At 41.9% G+C, this 22,500-nt stretch overlaps 1 protein-coding gene across 2 annotated transcripts in view; it reads right to left on the bottom strand.

The window, feature by feature from the left end:
• The window catches only part of LOC126998773 (gastrin/cholecystokinin type B receptor-like), a 144,992-nt gene that overhangs the window by 91,019 nt on the left and 31,473 nt on the right, over positions 1-22,500 (bottom strand). For both annotated transcript variants that reach the window (XM_050860802.1, XM_050860803.1), the window contains exon 2: positions 9,292-9,327. The gene's annotated coding sequence lies outside the window, so the exon portion shown is untranslated. The remainder of the gene's footprint in view (positions 1-9,291; positions 9,328-22,500) is intronic.

Genomic DNA, 22,500 nt, shown 5'->3' with positions numbered 1-22,500 from the left:
TTTACTGACCAGCCCGAAAGGGAGGATGAATAGCTTTGTGAGGTCCACGCCGACTGACCTGGCTGGGATTCGTACCTGGGCCCAACAACTCTAAAAGCTGTTCAAGTATTTATGTGAAGAATCTGACTTGAGTGGTGGGAATAGAGTGAGTAGAGTAGAATAGTGTAGAGTAAAAGTAGAGTAGAGGAGAGTAGAGAAGTAGTGAAGAGAGGAGAGAGGAGGAAAAGAGAGGAGAGGAAAGGAAAGGGAAGGAATGGGGAGGGGAGGAAAGGAGAGGGGAGGAAAGGAGAGGGAAGGAAAGGGTAGAATAGGAGAGGAAAGAAGAAGAAAAGAGAAAAGAGAAGAGGAGAGAAGAGAGGAAAGGAAAGGAGGGGTAAAGAGAAGATAACAGAGAAGAGGAGAGGAGAAGAGAGGGAAGTGGAGGGAAGGAGCGACTAGGTGGGTGGATGGAAAGGAGTGAAGAACGAGGGAACATAAAAGAAGGGAGATGTGAGTTCGGAGTGAGGATGAAATGGGATGAGAGCCATTAAGGGAACGGAGAGGAATGATTTAGAGAGAGAGAAAGCTCCTGGATTATGTGTTTCAAGACTGTTCAAATGGCTCTTTCTTTTTCTATCATTTCTTCATCCTTTTCTTCTCTCTCTCTCTCTCTCTCTCTCTCTCTCTCTCTCTCTCTCTCTCTCTCTCTCTCTCTCTCTCTCTCTCTCTCATCATTTTCTTCCATTATTGCCTCTGTTTCTCTTCCTAATCCTTCCTTTCTCTTATTTTTCTTCCTTCTATTCCTTTATTTCTTTTCAATCACATAATTTCTCTTTCTTTTTACACCAAATTCGATTCTTCTTTGCCTTTTGTTATTTTGTTTTAGGTTTTTCGTTATTTTTTCGTCATTCTTTTCTCTAATTCTTACTTCTCCCTTTTTTTACTGATTTTTCCTTTTTCTTTACTTAGTTTCTTTCCTCCTTACTTATTTCCCTTCCTTTTCCTTCCTTGTTTTCATCCTTCTTTCATATTTCTCTTCTTCCATAACTTTCCTTTTCATGTTTTCCTTTTCCCTACAAATTTTTCCTCCTAACTTATTTCCCTTCCTCCTATTAACATATTTTCCTTCCTCTTCGTCTATTTTCCCTTCCTCTTTACTTATTTCCCCTCTCTCTTACTTTTCCTTGTTTTCCTTCCTCCTTCGTACTCAGTCATCTTTCTTCCTCTTCCTCTTCCTCTTCCTCTCATGCACTCACCATTTGTCTTCCCTATACTTACGCACCCTACCCTAAGCCTTCCTCTCCTTCCCTCCTTCTACCATTATCGTTTATTCTCTCTCTCTCTCTCTCTCTCTCTCTCTCTCTCTCTCTCTCTCTCTCTCTCTCTCTCTCTCTCTCTCTCTCTTTAATACACCCCCTTCCACCCATTCTCATTTATATTCTCTATCTATTTATCTGTTTTTCTATCTATCTATCTTTCCTATCCGCTCTTCCTGACACTTGCTCTTCTTCCCCCTTTTATTTATTTTCTACATTCATTTTCTTTATATTTATTTTTCTTCTTTATTTTCTTTCGTTTACGTTTTATATTTCTCGTTTGTCTCTTTCTATTGTTTCCCCTTTCCCTGTCACTCATACACACACACACACACACACACACACACACACACACACACACACACACACACACACACAAACACACTTTTTACCCTAATGTCAAAATTTCTTTCCTTCTTTTCCTTCCCGTTTCCTCCTCCTCTTCCTCTTCCTTCCTCTCCTCCTCCTCCTCCTCCTCCTCTCACACAACAATACCTTTCCTCCTGAACCTTTTCTTTCTCCTCGGAAGGTCAATGAATTCCTTCCTTCCTTATTAAAATGCCTCTCAAAAAAAGAATATCCGTGGAGAAAATATATAATAAAAGGTTCTTCATATTTATAAAGATGTGAAGATATACTATTTTAAAAGACTCTGAGGAGGTATAGAGGATAAAGAGGTGGATGATGATAATGAGGAGGAGGAGGGGGAGGAGGAGGAGGAAGAGGAGAAGGAGGAGGACTTTTAAAATAGTTTCTGGTTTTCAAAGGATTTTTAGGAATAAAGAAAAAAAGTATGAGAGAGAGAGAGAGAGTATAAACGCCTCAAGCTGGCAAACGAATCGTGCATATTAGGTTCCTGGATCAATCTACCACTACCACTTCTACTACTACTACTGCTACTACTACTACTACTACTACTACTACTACTACTACTACTACTCTCTCTCTCTCTCTCTCTCTCTCTCTCTCTCTCTCTCTCTCTCTCTCTCTCTCTCTCTCTCTCTCTGTAGCAACATAAGTTAATAAAAAACAAGATACGATTTCACACTTTAGCAAAATCGAGTTGTAGAGTTTCCAGAGTGATTCCTGTACCTAGGTATCTCCTCCTCCTCCTCCTCCTCCTCCTCCTCCTCCTTGCTACTGTCAGGCTTCTCTTCACGTCCTCTTGGTAATATTACTTGGCTATTCCGATATAATCCTTCGACCTTCGACCTCAGAGCTAGTAGAGGAAGCCAGAGTGAGTAGCAATTAATCGACACACACACACACACACACACACACACACACACACACACACACACACACACACACACACACACACACAGACACACACGCGAGGCAGTTAGTAATATTGGCTGAGCATCTTGAGTCCCATGATCCGGTGTTACGAGGGAGGGAGATGACAGGCGGTGGTGAACCCTGGGATGCTGCCTCGATGATTGCATACTGGATGATGATGATGATGATGATGGTAATGATGACAGTGATGATGCAACTACTATACTACTACTACTACTACTACTACTACTACTACTATTACTACTACTATTACTACTACTACTACTACTACTACTACTCCTACTACTACTACATAATCTACTACCATAACTTTTTTTATCATAGAAAGGGAGACAGCTCAAGGTCAAACAACATAAATAACAACATAAATAAAGACCACTAGACTTTGCTAGACTAAATATATCTCTACTATTATTACTAAGTCCACTACTACTGATAACTTTAATATGACCTAATCAATTATATAACAACTTTTCATGGTTGACTTTCATATCAACCCACAAATTATCTCTATAACAACAAAAAAAATCCTATTATACGCTGCTAGACTAACTATATCACTACTATTATTACCGTCTACTACTACTGATAACTTTAATATGACCTAATCAATTATATAACCTAACTTTCTATGGCTAACTTTCATATTAACATAAATTATCTCTTCTCTCAACTCACCAAGACAAAATAAAAAAAGTAAAAAGAAATAGCCTCTCAACATCACACGATCGATTACAGGATTATTATAGCATCAGTTTCCCTTTCCCAGGTAACTCCAGGTATCCATAACGGCATCAAACCTTTTACTTCCAACCCAATTACCTGCTCACCGAAGAAGCAGTGAAGTTCCTAGAAATAGTCACTCAGCCGGAGATCCAAGACTTACTTTGTGCCTCTAAGTTAACACGCTTCACCTCGATCATCTACCCAGTTCATCCATAATTAAATTTTTCTATCTACTCACCTAATGATTTACCTTTCCTGTCCCCCTCACACCTCCCCTTCCCACCTCACTATCCCACCTGCCCATCCCATCTCTCCATCCCACCTCCTAGTTTACTTCCCCATCCCACCTGCTATCTTACCTCCCCATCCCATATCCTATCCCACCTCCTAATCCCACCTATCCATTCCACATCCTATTCCACCTCCCCAGGAATTAAAATGAACCTAGAAGTAAGATAAGTTAGTTACTCTTGCATATGAAGTTTTACAATGTTTATCTCCCTCTTATGTTTGTATTTAGCACTTAGGTACCTTTAATATAGATGAAAGAGTAACTACATAGACTTTACGACACCAGTGAGAATATGGATGTAAGAAAACAGGTTAACCCATGTATAGGTATGGTGGAATGGACACAGTAAGGGGCAGATACGCGTTCCCTGTTAGCTAGAGGAAGAGAACGGGAAAAAGTCGCGTAGTACAGACAGGACCATGTGTTTGAACGCGGCAATAACCGAGAGGAAAATGGGAGAGAGGGAAACTGTGTGTGTGCGTGTGCGAGAGCGAGAGAGAGAGAGAGAGAGAGAGAGAGAGGAATTTCAATTATAGAACATAGAACGGGCGTCTCTCGTTTGTGTGGACGAAGAACGTTCATTAAAGGCAAAACAGCGGCGTGTGGTGAATGCGGAACCAATACCCGCACACACACACACACACACACACACACACACACACAAACACACCGATAAACCAATAGGTATTTTTTTCGTGGGTAAAGGAGCCAATATATACATGTCCCATTGCTACCCCTACACACGCTACTACTACTACTACTACTACCACTACTACCACCATTTTTGTTCCTACTACTACTTCTATCACTACAAAAACAACTATTAATACGTGCAACTATAATCTCTAACGCCAATGGAAGCACTTTTCTAATATAACACACACTTGCATGAGCCAGGACTAGAGTATTACGTGAGTAGTTGGCTTGAGAGGCGAGAGGCGAGAGGGAGCGAGGGTGAGATGGAGTAAGAGAGAGACGAGAGATCAAAGCGCCCCTTATACAGCGAGGCACCTCAGGGTAAACCGCTCCGTCGACTCCCACTTCAAATAGAACACATTATATATCAGTAAAACGGAATAGTTGCCCCGTTGAAGATACATTGCCGAAGCTAAGGTAATGGAGTGTCTGTCTCTCTCCTGAACCGGTAAAATAGAGTAGTAAATTAGTTGAATAGACAGTGCCAAAAGAAGTAAAGGAAGGGGTTGTCTTTCTCCTGAACAAGTAAAATAGTATAGTTACCCCGTTGAAGGGACAGTGCCGAGGGTAACGTAATGGGAGTGTCTGTCTCTCTCCTGAACCAGTATAATAGAATAGTTACCCCGTTGAGGAGACAATGCCAAAGGAAGTTATGGAAGGGGTGTCTCTCTCCTGAACCTGTATAATAGAATAGTTACCCCGTTGAGGAGACAGTGCCGAAGCTGAAAGTAATAGAAGAGCTGGCTGTCTCGTAATTCAAGACCCAGACCAAGACGATTTGATATTATGCGGTGGTAGGTATGGTTTGGGTGCATGTGAGTTTTTTAATTAATCGGGTGTTATTAAAGTTGAAGAAGGCGAGGTACGGTTTTTATTTAACCGACCCCCTCCTTACACTTCTCTGGGCGAGCTAAAAGTGAAATTGCAACACGAGTTTACTTTGTTTCTTTTTCCTTTAAGCGTTACAGTTTTTATTCCTCCGGGTCAGCCAAAAAGGGAATCGTCACACAGGAATACTTTGCCCTTTTAATTTGCAAACGTTATACATTGTTTCTTTTTGCTTTTTTTCTGAGGAGTTGTCGGAATGTAATTGAACGCCATGCACGGAACGGTAAGTTAGTACAAGGAAACACTAGAATAAAAATAACGAGCTAAAAACAATATATTCACACTGACAATGCTTTATTTTCCTATTTCTCAACCGTGATAAAGAGGTTTTGAAGGGTTGATAATGGGAGATAAAAAAAAAAGATGACAATCGTGAAGTAGAGGATTCGAAGATTTGCTAGAGCGATAAAAAAAAAAATAGGGAACAGAAGTAAAAAAAAAGTAAAAAAAAGTAGAAAAGTAAAAAAAAAAAGATAAAAGCAATATATTCTACCTGGCAATACACTTATTTTTCCTTCTTCTCAACCGTGATAAAGAGGTTTTGAAGGGTTGCTAATGCGAGATCAAATAAATAAACAACAAATTTAGGATATAATTTTGAAGGGTTACTAATGTGAAATAAATAAATAAAAAACAACAAAAAACTTAGGAGATACACACAAAATAGTCACACTGGCAATGTACTTATTTTCATTTCCTTCAACCGTAATATATTTTTTTTGAGGGGAAGTAGAAGCCGGATCAAATATCAACCTGACGCTCCCTACCTTCCTTTCCTTCCTTTCCTCCCTCCCGGCCTGCTCTTCGCTCGGTCTGGCACATCAATCAGCCCAGCGGTGGGGTCTGAAGAAGCGGCGTTTGATGTAGTACGCTAATCGTCCAACTTGTTTACGAAAGACTGGAGGTAAACTGAAATTCTCGAGAGTACGGCAGTATCTGGAGAGAAGGAGAGAGGCTGTGTGTCCCCTGTCTCTTATTCAAAGCCTGAGGTACTTTTTTTAGATTCCTTTGAGATCTGTTTAAAGCTACAGTAGATCCATTTTCTTTCTCTCTTCCTTACAGACATTCTCTTTAGGTTGTGAAATGGCCGAAAAAAGAAAATCCACCACAACTGCAGCTAAGAGGTAACACACACACACACAAAAAAAGAATATTAATGTTGCGAACTGTAAATCTCTCTTTCTGGACCCATGAATGCCGTATTTTATATATTTTTCACCACATAATATAAGGAATACCACCACAACTTCATTCATCCATTCCAAACCACATGATCTTAACCACCATCACCACCACAACCACCACTTACACCACCATTATTCATCGCCTCTCTCACCACAACCATACTACCATAACCACAACCACACTACCCCACTTCATCTACCCATTCCACACCATACATGACCACCACCACCACCACCATTACCACTACAACCACCACCGTCACAACCACCACTCCTCACCACCACAACTGCAGCTAAGAGGTAACACACACACACACACACAAAAAAAAAAGAATATTAATGTTGCGAACTCATTCTCATGCATCGCTTCGCTAAAAAAGTAAAACAAAACTCTCTTCACACGGTAAAAAAGACTCGGCTCAGAGCTTTTTAAAACTAATCAGCAACAAAAAAATCTAAATGTTGATGATAATGATTCATGATCCAGTAGCCGACACATTAATGCAAATTCACTCCCCCACCCGACCCCTACCCCTTCTTACCCCACCACACAACCCCCACACCCAACCACCCCACACCCATCCCCCGCCACACACAAACACGCTAACATAATCTGGTCATAAAACATCCACTTTTTATTTCTGTTTTACGAATATGCCAGCCAGAAATAAGTGACCAAGCTTTGTTTTCATTTTTTAATCCGATAATTTTAAACGTGAGAAGATCAGAGGTTTGTAAATGTTGGTCGTAACTAATGAGGTAAAAATTCCGACGCCTAATTGCTTCTTCTTTTACTTATTTTTCTCTCTACCTGTCTGTCTGTTTAATTGCATGTTTATTTGTATGTATGTATGCCAGTATGTTTGTGTGTCTGTACGTCTGTGTCTCTCCGTCTGTTTATTGTTGCCTGTCTGTCTAAATGTCTCTCTGTAGGACGTATGTGTCAGTATGTCCGTGTCTGTCTGTATGTATGTATGTCTGTATGTCTATATCTGTGTCTCTCTCTCTCTCTCTCTCTCTCTCTCTCCTTAAACCTCTCCCGCACTCACCCTACCCCCTTCCTTCTCCCCTCCCCCCCCTCCCCCCCCATTCAACACTTCGTAAGGTTATACCCCGTCGATATCACTGTCAGCTGACGGACTTTACGACTCTATAAAGCAAAATTGAATACCGTAAAGTCGTTCGGGGAATCGCTTCACTCTCCGTCATTATTATTACGTGTGTTTTAAAGGGAGACTTAAGATGATGAAACAAGTATAATTTTTTTTTTAAGGTTGGGAAGAAAACGTGGGAGATACATGTCTGAAGTGGGTAAGGGAAAGCATATAGAAGTGGTGTTATTAAGTCAGTCTCTCTCTCTCTCTCTCTCTCTCTCTCTCTCTCTCTCTCTCTCTCTCTCTCTCTCTCTCTCTCTCTCTCTCTCTCTCTCTCTCTCTCTCTCTCTTTAATGTGTCTGTCTCAGCAATATAAAGGGAATGGGAGGGACACAGACAATGGCACCTCACACACACACACACACACACACACACACACACAACACACACACACACACACACACACATACACGTGCACACACACACACACACACACACGCACACATAGAGAGAGAGAGAGAGAGAGAGAGAGAGAGAGAGAGAGACTAATCTTTCCCTCAACGCAACACACACACCCGAGATTAACACACAGACCGTCTTGCATTAGTCTGGAGGAGGAGGAAGAAGAGGAGGAGGAGGAGGAGGAGGAGGAGGAGGAGGAGGAGGAGGAGATGGAGGAGGAGGAGGAAGAGGAGGAGGAGCATTTAATTTTTTTATATATATTTCTTGGTCACTTAAAATACATACATGCTTAAAATTGAAATATATACGTGTGTGTGTGTGTGTGTGTGTGTGTGTGTGTGTGTGTGTGTGTGTGTGTGTGTGTGTGTTTCCCAGGTGTTCTTCTGTTTCAACGTTACAATTTCGTCACCGTCGTTGTAAACCGAATCTGCCTGCGTTTCCAAGTCGTGAATTCGAGTTAGAAATTAAACCCTGACGCCTCTGATCCAATTTACGTTTATTCTCAAACTATATTAAATGACGCAGCGCTAAACGGATGAAGATTGTCCTCTTTCTCTCTCTTCTCGTAATCCGATCAGGCTTTCGACTCTCGTGACTAGTTCTTCGTTATGACAGAATATGAACTTTCAACTCAATTTTCGGTTATTCAACAGGAGGCAAAATGATCTTAGCTTTTGTATGAATTGATGTACGAAAAGTCTATAACGAAACTTGAAAATGAAGTAGCAAAATAATATTAGTTAGAATGATAATCCTTCTCCTCCTCCTACTACTACTACTTCTACTAATACTACTTTTACTACTACTACTATTGCTAATAAGACTTTAAAGATTCCCTCATAAGATCCATTAAGGTACCACGGGGAAAGAGTGGGAGGAGGAGGAGGAGGAGGAGGAGGAGGAGGAGGAGAAAGGGCATAAATCGATCAGCCATTCCATCTACCAGTCCAGAAGAGGAGGAAGAGGAGGAGGAAGAAGAGGAGGAAGAAGGAAAGCAGAGCACTCTACTCCTTTGCCGAAGAGATGAAGGAAAGATATTTTTACTCTCATTCCCTCTCCATCACTTTCCTTCCACCGTGACGCACCGCAATACAAAGACCGTCGACTCTACTTCCATCAGTACTAAATGTGTTGCCGCGAGGAGGAGAATGGGAGTGTTGCTGTGTTGTATAGTGTTGTCTTGTGTAGGACTTGCGAGGAGGTAAGGAAGGAAGGGGAGGAGAGGACGTAGGGAGGAAACAGAAGGAAGAAGGAAGGTAAGGAGAGAGGGAGGGAGGGAGGTAAGGAGGAACAATAACAATAATAATAACAATAATAATGATAATAATAATGAAAACAACAACAAATTAACATACCTGAAGTTTCCCCGTGTAAGAAGACAGACGAGTTACCTGAAAGAAGAGAGAAAAACAAATTAATAAACGGAAATGAGAAAAAATATAAATGGGTGGAGCGTCAACCCTTGGAAGTGACGGGCCAGACCGAGGAGGTTCGAATCCCGGTGGCTCCGCGTGACGTCAGGAGAGGCGGGCATACGGTATTAGAACCTCGTATCACAATCCCTCCCCCTTCAAAAAAAGAGAAAAAAAAGGAAAACAGCGGCTTCATATAGAGTTAAAGAAATAAATCCAGGTAAAGAACATAATGAGCAAAATGATAATTAGGGAAAGTGATGACACTATAACATATGAAACTAAAGGATTAAAAGAGTTAAAAGATATAAACTTCAGAATAAAAAAAAAACACTATGAGGAAAAGACCTTGAACACGAAGTCAGCGATGAGAGGAAAAACTTTGAACACGAAGCCGTATGTCCCTAAAAAACAAACAAACAAACAAACAAACAAACAAACTCATCTACATACATTAAAGAAAAAAACAACATAAAACTTCGGCGTAAAAACAACAACCAACCAACGAACAGACGAGAGCAAAAGTTGACGTGGGAAAAAAATCGTGTCAGAAAAGAAAAAAGAAATAGAGAAAAAACAAAAGAACGGCCGTGAGTTTTCTCTCTCGGCGGCTTCGAAAGAGAGCCGCGAGAAAGTTCCCCGGGAGAGCAATGACAATTAGGTGGCGAAGAGCAACAACAACAACAACGACAAAGACAACTGAGGTAGAGGAATAAAAACTAACAGAAAAACAAAACAAAAAAAAATCCCACTTCAATTACTGCTTCTCTTATTCTGTTTCTACTTTTCCTGCTCCTTATATTGTCACGCCTAACAGCAAAACAAAAACAAAAACTATTTCTCCTATTACTACTACTACTACTACTACTACTACTACTACTACTACTACTACTTCTACTACTACTATTATTACTACTACTACTACTACTACTACTACTACTAGTGTTACTACTACTACTACTATTACTGCTTCTACTATTTCACCACCATCACTACGCATTAAGAAAACACCACCACCACCATCACCACCACCACGGCAATCACCTCCACCACCACCAATAACAAGAACAATGGTACTATTAGTAATTTTCAGAACTTTGGAAGAACAATGAATAAGGATTGATAATGGGAGACGGAAAAAAGAAAGCCATGCGTTGGAGTAGATGCATCACACTGTATGACGACGGTTGGGGGTAGTGGGGGAAGGGGTAGATGCTTGCACACACTGGTAGAAAAAAGTTGGAATGTTTCGTTTAGTCGGCGCAACATCTGTGGTCATATGCCGGAGAGAGACAGAAGGGGAAGGAATGGTAGAAGGTTTCATCAATTATCAACATTTTATCAATCGGCAGCATTTCAATACACAAATACAAAATAGATATATACAACAGATACATTGATATTTGTTCGTCATGGAAATAAAGCAACATTTGTAAACTTGTTATGGGCAATATATTACCATTCACCTCCAAGCGTCAAGCATTCAATTAATTAACAAGACCACACAATTCACGCAAATGAATCGCCTCATTAGGAAGTTAAATAACGTTAGTGGGTTGCAGCGGCGGGAACTTGTCGCGGCACCGAGCACCGAGCGGTCAGTGAAGTCTGTACCTGTTTTTTCGTCTGTCTACCTGTATCTTGTAACACTGACGCAGGTGTTCCTCAGGGGATTTGAAGCTCCCACTCTCAAACACTACTCTGAAGTTGTGGATCACTGCAGGGATGTAAGGCACTGATAGGTACAATGTGTTACCGTTGTCTATTGCAATGAATCCGCCTGTCACTACATTCTACCTGTCAGAGTCTTCATGGAATCTGGTGAATGTTTTGAGTTTTCATTTAAAGGACAAACGTTGCACTAGTATTTACTAGGTCCACTGTCATAGATGGGTTCAATGATGTTAGTTTTGGAAGAATATAAACATTTTTACGTAGGTGATTAATCATTTAGTGTTATGAATGTTCTTGGACTACTCTTATAGCTCTTAAAGTCCAACGGGGCAAAAATGGGGCAAAGAAAAATACCAGCGATGGGGCTTCTCCCTCAAAGTGTTCAACAGAAGACTTCAAAATAAAGAGCCCATCCCTCTCCACCTCCTAAATCCTTAAGCAACTCTATCCACTTCAATCAGGGGAATCAATGATCAGCTTTGTTAAAATTTATGAATAAAACATGATTCTCTACTTAATGTATTACAAGATCATAATATAATCTCAAACTTCAAGTATTCCCCTGGATCCTCTGTTCTGAGCACCATCCAGAGAGGTACGACCGTCTATACCAGAGGAGAGTCTCGGCCCATCAAGTATTAACGGCCCGTAATTCTGAGCTCGTATATCCTTTACATATTCCTCCTTGTTGTCCCGTATCAGCCATATAACTCGCCCTGAACAATATAGCCAGTTTACTATGACCCTAAGGACAAAGGCAGGTCCGGTAAGTGCGCACGCCTGGGTTGAATGCCGTCACTAATATCACAGACCTTGACATCGGCGGGGCTATCGTCACGCCTGGACGTCTTTACTGTTTTTTTTTTTACAACAAAGGAGACAGCTCAAGGGCACAAAAAAAGGAAACAGTAATAAAAAAAGCCCGCTACTCGCTGCTCCTAAAAAGAATCCAAAGAGGTGCCCGAAAGAGGGGTCAATTTCGGGAGGAGTTATCTATAGTGCTCAAACTGTTTAGGTGTTATTCCGATCCGTCAGCTGGGAATGGATTGCTTAATACTGATGGGCTACATTGGACACGCTATTAAGGACATCACTATATTTTTCTTCAAATTTTCGTGATTTTTGTACTGAAGGAAGCATCTCAAGGGCAGAAACAAAAACAAAAATAATAAAAAGGAAGAACAAACCCCGCTGCTCCTGTACAAAGAAGAGAGTTAATGTTAATTATTCAAAACGCTTTCAAATCGCATATCTTCCGGCAGTGCTACACTCTCGACACCTTACGAAGTTTACGGGTTATCGCATTACATTATCATCGTTATCATTACTTACGTCTAACAGGCCTTCGTGTCGCCGGTGTGTCTCGGCCCTGGAATGTCACGCCGCGGGTTGTCGTTTGATGCATGCAAAAGCGGAGGCGTCAGCAATAACTAGCTGGCCTTCAAAGAGCACCGACCCACGCCCACACCCACTACCCTGCCCACGCACAAGCCCACGCCGACACCCAATGCTTCGATGGGCGCCGCCTCGTGAACTAGTGCTTGCGACAGACTTTCCGCGTCGACAGTCTGGCAGGGAACTATTCTTTCTTCGTTGTTTGTGTTCCGAAGTGTGTGTCGGTGTTGCAAGTGTCCGAGCGGCGATGCTTTTGATGTGCCTGGAATGATGACGCTGTTCTCGGCCTGTCAATAGCTGTGGTGACGCACGCACACACCCACGCACCCCTCACCCCCCTCAACAAACACACAACCTCCCCCTCTCCCACATACAAACTTACACACACACAACGCACGACTTCCCCTTCCCTACACATACAACCTCCTTCCTCCCTCACACAAACACACACACACACACATACACACGAGCCATCCTCCTCCCATCCACCCACACACACACAACCCCTCCCCCCTCTTTACCCCCTCCCCTCACAACCAATATCGCCTCCATCTGGTGGTAATTAACTTCAGCGGTTGTTGTTATTGCTGTCGCTGTTTCTCGTGTTTCCCGCAGCCCTGTCTCACGCGCTGTGCACCTCCATCATCCTTCCCTCCCTCCCTCCACGCTAATGACGACCGAGATATTATTATGCGTTCCCTCCTGCTGATATATCGTGAGGGTTTGACAGATGCAACACAAACATGATGAGTGGAAAATGCTCAAGTTGTCCTAATGTTATGTAGATACTGTTTGTGTTTGTCTGTTGTTCCGGAGTTAAGCAGAACTAGAAAAAGAGAATACTGTTAATAAATGTGAAGGTTAGACTTTATTTTGGCATTATTTCGACTCTTACACTTCTTACTTTTCCCATAATAATAGTTTTTTTTCATGTTAATTAAAGGAGCAGACGAATTAGAGACGAAAACCTCTCATAATTCTGGGTCTATATATTACTCTCCGATTCCTTGCTTCTTCACTCCCTTCCTTCCACGCACTCACTTATTAATTCATCCACTCATTATTTATTTCATTTATTTGATTTATTTTACTGCCGTCCATTCAGCGCACATATTCCTTGCAATTTACTGATTATACACTCTCTAATTTCTTACTTCTCCATTCCCTTCTTCCCTCATGCATTCATTATTTTATTTATTACTATTTATTTTATTACCTTCCATTCATAGCTCAGGATCCTTGCAATTTACTGGCTCGATATACCTCTAATTCCTTTACTTCTTCACTCTTTCCTTCCCTCATGAACTCAATCTCCCACTCACTCACTCACTCACTCACTCTCTCGCTCATTACTGTTCATGTTTACTGCGCAAGGTTTCTCATTTTCAAACAGCCTCGAGGACTCTCAATGTCGACTCCACATAATCACTTGCAAACATGTTACGTGTATCATTTTGGAGTAACAATTGTCTCTGTTTTACTTATCCAGACGTCCATTTCGAGCTGCGTAATTGTCGCTAATCCCCATAAACACACAAACATATTACTCTCTCTCTCTCTCTCTCTCTCTCTCTCTCTCTCTCTCTCTCTCTCTCTCTCTCTCTCTCTCTCTCTCTCTCTCTCTCTCTCTCTCTCTCTCTCTCTCTCTCTCTCTCTCTCTATGCCTTCCCTTCAATTCTCTTTCCTTCCCTTCCCTTCCCTTCGCTTCCCTCTCCTTCCCTTTCCTTCCCTTTCCATTCCCTTCCCTTCAATTATCTTCTCTCTCTCTCTATGTAAATCTTAATACCATATCTATTTACACATTTTTCACTGCATCTAAAATCATCTATATCTACATGTATCTATCTATCTATCTGTCTATCTACCTCTATATCCATCTATCTATTTTCTCTCTCTCTCTCTCTCTCTCTCTCTCTCTCTCTCTCTCTCTCTCTCTCTCTCTCTCTCTCTCTCTCTCTCTCTCTCTCTCTCTCTCAGGCCCCCAATCCCTTCCCACACTAACCCAATAACCATCAGGTATCCCTTAACACTACTGGATCTGCCTACCTGAGCCACCGCACATGCACACCTGTCCCCCTTCCCATCCCCTTACACCTGCATAAGACAATTTCCTCCCTTATACGCTAGCCTATATGCATTTCCTTCCCCCACAAGCTCGCAGTTATCGTATAAACCACACCTAACAAAAAAAAAGTCACATCTAACCATACAAAGTGCACCTAATATACATACATACATACACCATTACACCACTAATTGATATCGTATTTAATTATAAGGTACGGACAATTTCTCAAGCGTCATTTTGTTTTACTCTGTACCTTGAATCTATTATGATGATATGTGTTCTTCTCCAGCTTTGTTATTGAAATGATTCCACACATATAGCTAATAACTTTTGTTTATAGTAAAGGAGGGAGCTCAAGGGATAGATAGAAAAAAATGAAGATACAAAAAGAGAAAACAGTAAGAATAGTCGAAATTTCACGATATCTATCCACTCCTCATTAATCAGTTTCAGTACACTTAAACTCTTCTATCATTCAGTTTCAACCCATCAACTATTCGGTCATTATCACTCAATATTAAGACATCAATTATATTCTTTCAATCTCACTGAACTTCAACACATCAGTTCTTTCATTCTCTTTCAATTTCAAACCATCAATTATTCTGTCATTATCACTCAATATTAAGACATCAGTTATATTCTTTCAATCTCACTGAATTTCAACACACCAGTTCTTTCATTCTCTTTCAATTTCAACCCATCAATACCTTCACTATCAATTCAATCTCAGTTCTTGCATTACCACTCAATATCAATACACACCAATCCTCCAATCATCACCCGAACCAATCCTTCCAATCATAACTCAATTCCACATTACGCCCCGCAGATCCATCCTCCATATTGCCAGCATCACACATATGAGCTCACACACCAGAGACAACAGACAGGCAGGCACTTCGAGCCCACCAACCCCCACGCGATTAGTATCCTTCCTGTCCTCATCAAAACGACGACCATTCACACCCAACCATTACGCCTCGATTATTACCATGTGTTTAGATGAGTTAATTAGGACGACTCACCTGATATTATGCTACCTGCGAGATGAAACGTTTGCTCTCACACACACACACACACACACACACACACACACACACACACACACACACACACATACAGAGGTTCCTATTTGCATTCTGATCACGCTATGTAAATTTCTCCCTGCCTGGTCGTCGCCGCTGCTTCCTCCTGGTTCAAGCACACAATGGGAGCCGCGGGGAAATTGGCAACAACGCGAGACACGAAAAGACGAAAAAGAAATATATTACCGTCACGCCATTAAACACTGGTGGGGATGGTGGAGGGAGGAGGGGGTGGTGGTGGTGATTATGTTGATTCTGGTGGTGGTGGTGGTGGTGGTGATAACTAATGAGGATTTATGTGCCTGATGAAGATGATAACATTGAAGAAGGAGAGGGAGAAGGAGGAATAGGAATAGGAAGGAGAAGTGGAAGAGGAAGGAGATGAGAAATAGGACCAGGAGGAGGAGGAGGAGGAAGATAATGTAGATAAGAACAAAGACATAATAGAAAAAAAATAATGATAATAATAATAATGATAATAAAATAACCGCTATAACGCTATCATAAACCTTATCGGCTGGCACTCTGTAGGGATCGATGAATCACTTTGATCAGCTTATCTATAACCTGCACGAATATTATGACCATGTTTTTTTTCTTCTCTAATGTTGCCCTTTGCGCCGATAGGGCTTCCTTGAGGGGCTTGACGGTCGGCTCCAGTCCCGTTGTGGTGCGGGCTAATTTTATTTATAGTGGATGCCGTGATGTATGACGCTTGCTTGACCCGTGGTGCCCTCCGGTGCTTCTCTTGACGTAAATTAATGAAGTTAGTGTTAATTGATGATCTGGACGTCATGTGGGTACTCATTAGGCACTCTGGGGATTAAATCGTACGGCCACCACCAACCCCCTCACACCCACACCCACACCCACGCCCACACATCATCATCATCATCATCTTCCTTTGTTCTTTAATACTGTTCTCTTATGATGCCGCTCTTTGCCTCTTTTTTATCCTCTTAGTGATACAAAGAAAAAAGAGAGAGAGAGAGAGAGAGAGAGCGTCATAGAAGAGTGTGATAAATATGTGTCAGTGTGTGGGAGAGGGGTTGTAGATCTTGCCTCTCTCCCTCGGGGCAGTACATACTATGGACTTATGTATACTCTCTCTCTCTCTCTCTCTCTCTCTCTCTCTCTCTCTCTCTCTCTCTCTCTCTCTCTCTCTCTCTCTCTCGTTTACAGTGTGGTCACGTACTTAGACAACGATCCGTCCTCGGGCCTCTTAGTCTCCTTTCCTCCTCATTTTCCTCCTCCTCCTCCTCCTCCTCCTCCTCCTCCTCCTCTACTTCTTCTTCCTCCATCCCCTTCCCCTTCCCCCTCCTTCACACCTGTAAACTAATTATAAGTAGCATATCTTTTAAACTCGCAGATAACACAGGATGAAAAGAAATTGCTGTTTTGTCGGAAAAAAGGAAGGAGTTTCTTTTCAAACCGAGTCATCCGCCACTGGAACAATCTTCCCTCAGAAGTAGTAGATGCGAATACCATCAACTCCTGCAACTATCGAATCGACCGTCATTTCGTTGCGTCAGGAGTAAACTGAACATCGAGGTGCTTTCGAGCAGATTGAATCACCAAAGCGGACAACCTCGTAATGATTCAATAGGCTTTCTGTTGCCTGCATTTCCGTGTTTCCTTTCCTCCTAGGCCTCCTCTTCCTCTCTCCATGTAGCACCGTCTTGGCTGTGTCTCGAAATCCTTCTCCATTTGCCTCCTCCTCCTCCTCTTTCTCCTCCTTCTTCATGTTCTTCTTTTTTCTTTTTCGTTTTCCTTTTCTGTGTCTTTGTCTTCTTTTTTCTTCTTTGTCTTCCATTTTTCATTTTTTCCTTTTTTGCTACTTTTTTTCTTTTTCTCCTACTTTTCATTCTTTTTCTAATCCTAATTCTAATTCTTTCATTTTTTTCTTTTTCATTTTCTTTTGTCTTTCTCTTTATTCCTACTTCTTCTTCTCCTTTTTTTCACTCTTTTCTTCCTTTTCATTTTCTTTTGTCTTTCTCTTTATTTTATTTCTTCTTCTCCTTTTTTTTTATTCTTTTTCATTTTCTTTTGTCTTTCTATTTATTTTTCTTCGTCTTCTTCTTCTGCTTTTTTTCATTCTTTTCTTCTTTTTCATTTTCTTTTGTCTTTCTATTTATTTCTACTTCTTCTTCTTTATTTTCTCCTCCTCCTCCTCCTCCTTCTCTTTCCACCTGCCATCAACCTCGTCCCAAGCACCGTTCCTCTCCGTGTCTCAGTCGTTCTCCATTTTCCTCCTCCTCCTCTCCTTCCGTCTTATCTTCCTCCTTCACCTACTCCTTTTTCTTACCAATCCTCCTCATGCCCCTCCTCCTCCTCCTCCTCTTCCTCTCTATTTTCTTTTTCGTGTTTTTTTCCCATCTGGTTCTATTGTTTTCCTTTTTTTTATTTGTTCTCCTCTTTATCTTCTATTTCTTCTTATTTCTGCACTTCCTTCTTTTTTTCTCATTATACCTCTTCCTTTTGCTTATCTTCTATTTTTTGTTATTTATCCTTGTTTTCCTATTTTTTTCTTATTAATATTCCTACTCCTCTTCCTCTCCTCTCCATCATCTTCTTTCTTCTTTCGTTGCCTCTTTCTTCAATTCTTTTACTTCCTATTTTTCCACCTCTTATTTTCCTTCTTCTCCATCATCTTTTTCATATTCTTTCTCCACCTCTTTCTCGCATTCTTTTTCTTCTTATCTTATTATTATTCCATCTTCTCCTGTCCATCTCCACCGCTTTCTTTTTTGTTTACCTCCTCCTCCTCCTCCTTTTTCTTTCTTATTCTTCCTCCTCCTTCTCCTTTTCTTTCTTATCATTCCTTCTCCTCCTCCTCCTCCTCCTCCTCCTAGTTTTCCATATCACTGAATGGATAAAAGATATTCGTAATCTGAAGAAGACAACGAATTTTAGACAACGAGCTTTATACAAAGAACAGCTTTACGAGGTGTTCCATCAGTCTTAGAATACCACAACTGTCAGTGCCGGGACCTACACTCTTCATCATGTACATCAATGACATAGAACTTAGACTAGATTCCTCCCTACTGAAGTTTGCTGACGACGCCGAAGTGAGAGAAAAAATGACCTTCGAGACAGCTGAATATGAAGTAATGTGAAAGAACTTGACTGGGTTATTGAAGGGTTTGAAGAATGGCTATGTTTTATTTAGCCTTGAGAAGTGTAAGTATATGGAAATTATGCACAGAAAGAGTAAACATGTATATAAATTGCGTGGAAAGTCTCTGCTGGTGATACATGAGGAGTTACATTTTGGGGTCATCATCATTAACAGTGATTTGAAGTGTTATACAAGGCACTGCAAGTCTCCTCTTCCTTTTCTTTTTCTTCTTCTTCTTCCTTCTTATCCCCTTAAAATTTCTGCTTCTCCTCCTGCTCCTCTAACTCCTTCTCCTCCTCTTTCAACTCTTCCTTTTCTAACTCCTTCTCCTCCTCCTTCTCGTCCTCTTCCTCTTCTTCCTCCTCCTCGTTTTCCAACACCCCCATCTGCACTTCTTCCAACTATTCCTCCTCCTCCTCCTCCTCCTCCTCAATCTCATTACCATAGTCATCAACCTTCTTCCCTTAACATTTTCCTTGACTTCTTCTTTTCCGTCTTTTTCTTGATTTTTTCTTTACCTCCTCCTCCTCCTCCTCCTCCTTTTCGTCCTTCCCTCCTTCTCCATTCCCTCAGTGTTCGCCGCCACCCCATCCTTCTCGTCCCCTTCCTTCCTAAAGCTGGCACGGGAATATCTCATTATGAAATTACTACCAAAACTAAAAATAACTAATCACCCCATTGCCAGGATGTACAAAGAGGGGAGGAAAGGAAGACAACAGGGAGGGGAGAGAAGACAGGTCAGGGGAGGGAAAGAAAGCAAAACAGTGGAGGGAAGAAAGGGGAGGGAAGAATGACCAGGGGAGGGAAGGAAGACAAGGGAGGAAAGGGAGGGAAAACGACCAGAAGAGGGAGGGAAGACAAGCTAGGGGAGGGAAGAAAAAACAGGCCAGGGAGGGAAGAAAAGCAAAACAGTGGAGGGAAGAAAGTCCAAGGGAGGGAAGAAAGGGGAGGGAAGGGAAGGAAAAAGACCAGAAGAGGGAAGGAAGACAAGCTAAGGGAGGGAAGAAAAACCAAGGGAGGGAGGGAAGACAAGTAAGAGCAGAAGAGGCGACCCAAGAACTGCCTCAGGTCGCGAAGTAAATCCCTTTCTTTGATCGACGACTCTGTATACTTTTTAGACAGTTCTGGAGGAGGAGTGATAAGGGTGATGGTGGTGGTTGAGGAGGAGGAGGAGGAGGAGGAGGAGGAGGAGGAGGAGGAGGAGGAGGAAGAAGGGGAAGGGTTGCTGAATTGCGTGTTTTGTTATCATTGTTGTTGTTTTGTGTTGTCTTTGATACCATAAAAAAATGCTCACGCTGTTTTCTAATTCTTATCCTTTTCTTTTACTTATTGGTTTCTGTTCATAATGTCGGCTTTTACTTCAATTTTCTTGTCATCTATATTGTTTTCCTAAGTAATGATCTGTCTTGTTACGGTGGTTCTTCATCGCTCGACATGTTAAAACCATTGCTGTTTATCCTATTACTTAAGTTAGTGCTAATGTTATAGTTAGATTTTCGGTTATTATTTAGCTAGTTATTGCTTTCATATTGGAGAAGGAAGAGGGAGATGATGATGTGGAGGAGGAAGAGGAGGAGGAGGGAGAAAGAAGGGAGGAGGGAAGGGAGGAGGACTGAAGGAAGGGGGAGAGGGGAGAAGGGGACATACTAAAGTGAAGATGTTTGAAATAGACCCGTGAGTGAAGGGAGAGGAGGAGGAGGAGGAGGAGGAGGAGGAGGAGGAGGAAAATACATATGAGGAGATTTTGAAAGGGTCTCAATCCAAAGATCAAATATTCATAAAAAATTCCTCCCTTTCATAGTACCGATTTCTGTTCTCCTCCTCGTCTTTCTCTCCACTTCCTCCTCCTCCTCCTCCTCCTCCAGAAGCCTAAAGAGGTGGCGTCTTAGTGATGGAGTGGAAGGAAGGAACGCGAGGAGGGGAAATGGAGAGAGGAAATGGTGGAGACAGGGTAGAGAGAGGGAGAGAGGAACGGAGGGAGGGTGAAGGAGGGAAGGATGAATGAGCAAAGAGACACGGAGGGAGGAAGGGAAAAAGGAAGGAAAGAGGGTGGAAGGAATGGGGAGTGTGGAATAATGAAAGGGAGAGGTAAGGGAGACAGGGAAGATTCAAAGGAGAAAAGAAAGGAAAATGAAGAAGGGAAGGAGAATGGGATGGATGGATAACAGAAGGGAGGGATGATGAGGGAAATATGGAAAATGGACTTAGGAAGGTTATATAGACGGCCATGTATTAATTTATTTCCCGTAGCATGGTTTTACAAAGGGCAGGTCATGCTTTACCAAATCCTATGTTTTCAATAATAACGTAATTGAGATGGTAGTGAGACAAAAACTATGACATTTATATATTTTTGTAAGGCGTTCGACAAGTTCCCAAGGACTGGTTGTTGCTAAAATTACAGGCTCACGAAATAGATGGGAAAGTGTAGAACTGGATCAGGGCGTGGCTTAGCAGTAAGGAGTAGAGAGTGCAATCAATGGGAAAACAAATGACTCGCGGGTCGAAAATATTGCCTTTTAATGACAGACTTCACCATTTCAATATGCATTCTCTAGAAAGGCGAAGGGCGCGAGGAGACTTGAAGTTCGTAAATGGCTGTAGCTCTGTAAAAAGGTGGTGCTAATTAAGTTCAGGTGGTTGGACAGACGGGTGGGACACAGAATATTGGATTACAGTCGGAGAAATTCAGATTCACCAAAGGCATAGGCAAGAACTGATCACTAATAGATTGGTGGATGACTGAAACAAGCTCGGCAGCCGTGTGGTAATTGCCAGTGGGTAAGACCTTCATAAAAAAGTTAGATATATGCATGGATAGTGAAGTTAGGTGATGATAGTTGGTCTCAGGATTGCAGGAGGGGGCTTGTATAGGTTGTCTGGATTCTTACAAAACTCCCTGCATTCTTATTTTATGAAAGAGGGAGAGATGAAAGGAAGAAAGAATGGAGGCGGGATGAGTGGGGAAAGAGATGGAAGGATGAGGTGATGAAAGGTTGGAAGACTTAGAGACCGACAGAAGATCGAAATGATGTTGGGTGTAAGGGAAGGAGAGAGAGAGAGAGAGAGAGAGAGAGAGAAGTGCCTCCTTCCCTGTCTCCTTCAGATCACTGGGGAAAGAGAGTCCTTCCTCCTACGTGGATACATTGTGACCTGCAAATCGATCTTTCCCTTCCTCCTCCTCCTCCTCCTCCTCCACTTCCTCCTCTACTACTACATGTCCGCCCCCTCCTCCACGACCCCTTCCTCCTCCTCCTCCTCCTCCTGTACCTTCTCTTCCTTCTCCTCCTTCAACTTGCCCTCTCGAATATTTTTTCCCTCTCTCCTCATCCTCTACTAATACCAGTCCTTCCCTACCTCAAATATACCTCCTCCTCCTCCTCCTCCTCTTTTTCTTCCTCTTTCCTTGCTATCTCGCTTAATTACCTTTTCCTACTCTTTTTATTGATTATTTGTAGTTGTTTCTCTCTCCCTATCTATTTATCTATTTATTTATCTATCTATCTATCTATCGAGTTTCTTCACACCTTCCCTTCTTCCATCTTTCAGCTTTTTTTTTTTTTACTTTGAAATTTACGGATCATTTAAAGATTCCTCCTTCCCTCCCTTCCCTCCTCCTCCTCCTCCTCTCCTTCCTCCCTCCCTCCCTCCCTTCTTTCCGCTCATAACATTCTTCTACTTCATCATCATAGCCGGGTGACTCTGGAGGGGCTAGGGGTGTCTCTCTCTCTCTCTCTCTCTCTCTCTCTCTCTCTCTCTCTCTCTCTCTCTCTCTCTCTCTCTCTCTCTCTCTCTCTCTCTCTCTC

The sequence above is a fragment of the Eriocheir sinensis genome, chromosome 15, assembly GCF_024679095.1.
Source record: "Eriocheir sinensis breed Jianghai 21 chromosome 15, ASM2467909v1, whole genome shotgun sequence".
Classification (NCBI taxonomy): Eukaryota; Metazoa; Arthropoda; class Malacostraca; order Decapoda; family Varunidae; genus Eriocheir; species Eriocheir sinensis.
This window is presented reverse-complemented; position numbering and strand designations above follow the sequence as displayed.